The 5124-nt window shown below is 38.9% G+C and overlaps 1 pseudogene; it reads right to left on the minus strand.

Annotated features, from left to right (window-relative positions):
* Nucleotides 1–818: 818 nt before the first annotated feature.
* LOC103078470 (39S ribosomal protein L11, mitochondrial pseudogene) lies at nucleotides 819–1374 on the minus strand (annotated as a pseudogene).
* Nucleotides 1375–5124: the final 3750 nt, after the last annotated feature.

Raw genomic sequence — 5124 nt, forward strand, 5'->3', positions numbered from 1 at the left:
AAATTGTAATCTCAGCAGGTATCCTAAGTCTTCTCTTGATAAACAGAATGGTCCAATATGGGAAGGTTCTTAAATTCCCTTATGAAAATTATAACGTTATAAGCATTTCCCTGGCGGTCCAGGGTTAAGACTCTGCACTACCACTACAGCGGGCACGGGTTCGATCCCTGGTCCCGAACTAAGATACTGCACGCTGTGCATGTGGCCAAAAAAACAAAGCAAAACAAACAAAACAATTATAATGTCATAAACACTGCACTAACTTGTAACTGGACCCTTTGGAAAATTGTGAGCCACTGTAAATCATCCCTATGTTATGGTAGTTAACGGATCTTGAGAGTGCAAAGCTTCTTTTCACAGAATCAACATTTAATCATATAGGTGTTGAGGCAGTTTTGGTATTTTTGGTGCTGAGAGTAGATAATAAGGAAGGGCATACAGATATATGGATAGATAGATCTGTATCTATATCTATAATATAGATAAATGAGGTGTAGCTGAGGTGAATGCTTCCTTACTGCCAGGTGATATTACTCAAAATATCAGTTTAGAAGCAGGAGTTTTGTTTTATCTAAAATTTTAATGTAGACCAGCCACACCAACCCCTCTCACTGAAAAGTCATTCTTTACCTGAAAAAGCACATCCTACATTATCTGGAAGAGGAGTGGAGAGACTGAAGGTCCTGCCAGGTTATGGGGAAACAGGTGGGCTGAACTCTGCCAGGGAGCGCTCAGGTTGATGTGACCTCCCTTCCTCCCCTCTGGCCCCGCCTTCCCAACTGGCCCCCTTCAAAATCCTGGAGGGTGGGGGACAGGGGTCACTTCTTGGCAGCTTCTGCCTGGGCTGCCAAATCTGCCTCTTTCTGAGCAGCCAGGAATAGGGCTCGCTCCTTCTGGAAAGCTGCCAGGTCTTCAGAACGGAGGTCTTTCACCACACAAATGCCCAGGGAATGGGCAGATCCAATGATGGAGTGGACAACAGAGGATGGGGCACGTCCTGCAGGGCAAAGGCGTTATCCTGAGCTTTGACGCCGGCGATCTCCTACATGTGCTTCAGTGGCGCCAGGCCTGCCACTTTCCCTGTGTGTGGGGCTCCCTTCTCAATCCCAGAAGCTGCCTTCAGGAAGTAGGAAACAGTGGGTTGGCCAATTTTGATTTCAAATGCCCTGTCAGTCTTCACAAAAATCTTGGTAGGCAGAGAAATGCCTTCTTTGATGTCCTTGGTCTTCTCGTTGAACTCCTCACAGAACTGGTTGACAGAAACACCTTGCTGACCCAGGACGGGGCCTGGCGGGGGCCCGCGCCAATGGTCCGGATCATGCCACTGACCTCGGGCTTCCTGAGGGCCTGAGTGGCCTGGTTTAGCCTAAACATGATGCGGAGCTCCTGGCCTTAGTTCATTTCAGGTCTACAGCAAGGAGCGGGGGTGGGGAGGGGGACAGGGACATCTTCTAAAACCTGGCCTGCATCCCAGTGACTACAGCACTTTATCTCTTTCTTGTAACAAGTCATCTGACAATTATAATATGTTCTTCTCATTAATAAATCTGGGGTCTGGCAGTGGCAGGCATCTCTTCATCACGTATGACAGGTGTGGAATTTTTATATAGTTCATTTTATAATTTTGCTGATCTGGCATATTTAAGATGAATTATGAGAAGGAGGGACCATAACTGATCAGGTAATGCTTGAAAAGTAGTAGTGCACTTAGCCTTATTCCTTTTAATATCTTCTTTAACATTTTGGTGATTTCCCAAAGTCTAGCGGGCCATGCTGTTTTTAAAACAACAGTGGCTACAGAAATGTTTCCTCTGGTATAGGAATAAGGAAAGCAAGAGGAAAGCTATTTCTTTTATTTAAAAAATGTCTTTTAGAAGGTTTGTAGGAGCACATCTTAGGTAATGCTTAATAAAAATTGATTTAACTATTTATATGCCTAAAGCCTTCCTTTAATGAAATGACATGAATATGATAAGCTATCGATTCAGTAACTGACACAATGAATGAAAGGGAAAGTTAGATATTTTCAAAACACGTATAGAGATCCAATAATATCAGGGATATGCAGTGATAGCTAAATATAATGTGTCAATGAATATAATAAATGTCACAAACATACCTATTCATACTTTTATAAGGGAGGGGCAACTTCTTAGATTGAGAAGATGTGGCTGTTTTCAGAGAGGTTGTCTTTGGATTGTGTAGACACCCCAGTGATAGCTAGTTTTAGTTTTAGAACAGAAAAATGAGGCAAACTATTATGCTTAAACTTATTAGAAAACTCAGTTGATAATAGATCATTCAAATAATTGTATTCTTTTATTTCAAAAATCAAATTTTGATCTTTAGTGCCAATAACTTCTGGACTTCAAATACTATGCTAAATAGTGGTTTTTATAGCATTTTTAAATATGGTTGGTACATTTTAATGTGTAAAATTGTTCAAAGAATACATAAAATACTTTGACTATTTGCATATCTATGTATACATATTGTTTATTTTATTTGTAGTGACTTTAATGGATGTTGTTTACATGAATGGAGTTTTACCAGAGAAGATAGGTTTTTTTTTAAATTTATTTTTTATACAGCAGGTTCTTATTAGTTATCCATTTTATACATATTAGTGTATATATGTCAATCCCAATCTCCCAATTCATCACACCACCACCCCTTCCCCGCCACTTTCCCCCGTTGGTGTCCATACATTAGTTCTCTACATCTGTGTCTCTATTTCTGCCCTGCAAAGTGGTTCATCTATACCATTTTTCTAGGTTCCACATATATGCGTTAATATATGATATTTGTTTTTCTCTTTCTGACTTACTTCACTCTATATGACAGTCTGTAGATCCATCCACGTCTCTACAGTGACCCAATTTCATTCCTTTTTATGGCTGCGTAATATTCCGTTGTATATATGTACCACTTCTTTATCCATTCATCTGTTGATGGGCATTTAGGTTGCTTCCATGAAGTGGCTATTGTAAACAGTGCTCCAGTGAACATTGGGGTGCATGTGCCTTTAAAATTACAGTTTTCTCTGGGTATATGCCCAGTAGTGCAATTGCTGGGTCATATGGTAATTTTAGTTTTAGTTTTTTAAGGAACCTCCATACTGTTCTCCATAGTGGCTGTATCAGTTTAAATTCTTACCAACAGTGCAAGGAAGTTCCCTTTTCACCACACCCTCTCCAGCATTTATTGTTTGTAGATTTTCTGATGATGCCCATTCTAACTGGTGTTAGGTGATACCTCATTGTAGTTTTGATTTGCATTTCTCTAATAATTAGTGATGTTGAGCACCTTTTCATATGCTTCTTGGCCATCTGTATGTCTTCTTTGGAGAAATGTCTATTTAGGTCTTCTGCCCATTTTTGGATTGGGTTGTTTGTTTTTTTGATATTGAGCTGCATGAGCTGTTTATATATTTTGGAGATTAATTCTTTGTCCACTGATTCATTTGCAAATATTTTCTCCCATTCTGAGGGTTGTCTTTTTGTCTTGTTTGTAGTTTCCTTTGCTTTGCAAAAGCTCTTAAATTTCATTAGGTCCCATTTGTTTATTTTTGTTTTAATTCCCATCACTCTAGGAGGTGGATCAAAAAAGATCTTGCTGTCATTTATGTCAAAGAGTGTTCTTCCTATGTTTTCCTCTAAGAGTTTCATAGTGTCCGGTCTTACATTCAGGTCTCTAACGCATTTTGAGTTTATTTTTGTGTATGGTGTTAGGGAGTGTTCTAATTTCATTCTTTTTTTTATTTTTAAACATCTTTATTGGAGTATAATTGCTTTACAATGGTGTGTCAGTTTCTGCTTTATAACAAAGTGAATCAGTTATACATATACATATGTCCCCATATCTCTTCCCTCTTGCATCTCCCTCCCTCCCACACTCCCTATCCCACACCTCTAGGTGGTCACAAAGCACCGAGCTGATCTCCCTGTGCTATGCGGCTGCTTCCCACTAGCTATCTATTTTATGTTTGGTAGTATATATATGTCCATGCCACTCTATCACTTTGTCACAGCTTACCCTTCCTGTTCCCCATATCCTCAAGTCCATCCTCTAGTAGGTCTGTGTCTTTATTCCTGTCTTGCCCCTAGGTTCTTCATGACCATTTTTTTTTTTTTTAGATTCCACATATATGTGTTAGAATAAGGTATTTGTTTTTCTCTTTCTGACTTCACTCTGTATGACGGACTCTAGGTCCATCCACCTCACTACAAATAACTCAATTTCATTTCTTTTTATGGCTGAGTAATATTCCATTGTATATATGTGCCACATCTTCTTTATCCATTCATCTTAGTTTTTTAAGGAACTTCCATACTGTTCTCCATAGTGGCTGTATCAATGTACATTCCCACCAACAGTGCAAGAGAGTTCCCTTTTCTCCACACTCTCTCCAGCGTTTATTGTTTGTAGATTTTTTGATGATGGCCATTCTGACTGGTGTGAGATGATATCTCATTGTAGTTTTGATTTGCATTTCTCTAATGATTAATAATGTTGAGCATTCTTTCACTTGTTTGTTGGCAATCTGTATATCTTCTTTGGAGAAATGTCTATTTAGGTCTTCTGCCCATTTTTGGATTGGATTGTTTGTTTTTTTGATATTGAGCTGCATGAGCTGCTTGTAAATTTTGGAGCTTAATCCTTTGTCAGTTGCTTCATTTGCAAATATTTTCTCCCATTCTGAGGGTTGTCTTTTAGTCTTGTTTATGGTTTCCTTTGCTGTGCAAAAGCTTTGACGTTTCATTACCACAACTTGATTTTTTGCTGTTTTATTTCCATTTCTCTAGGAGATGAGTCAAAAAGGATCTTGCTGTGATTTATGTCATAAAGTCTTCTCCCTATGTTGTCCTCTAAGAGTTTGATAGTTTCTGGCCTTACATTTAGGTCTTTAATCCATTTTGAGTTTATTTTTGTGTATCGTGTTCTAATTTCATTCTTTTACATGTAGCTGTCCATTATTCCCAGCACCACTTATTGAATAGAGTGTCTTGTCTCCATTGCATATACTTGCCTCCTTTGTCAGAGATTAGTTGACCATAGGTGCGTGGGTTTATCTCTGGGCTTTCTATTCTGTTTCATTGATCTATATTTCTGTTTTTGTGCCAG

The sequence above is a fragment of the Lipotes vexillifer genome, unplaced genomic scaffold (genome assembly GCF_000442215.2).
Source record: "Lipotes vexillifer unplaced genomic scaffold, Lipotes_vexillifer_v1.1 scaffold1519, whole genome shotgun sequence".
In the NCBI taxonomy this organism is placed as follows: domain Eukaryota; kingdom Metazoa; phylum Chordata; class Mammalia; order Artiodactyla; family Lipotidae; genus Lipotes; species Lipotes vexillifer.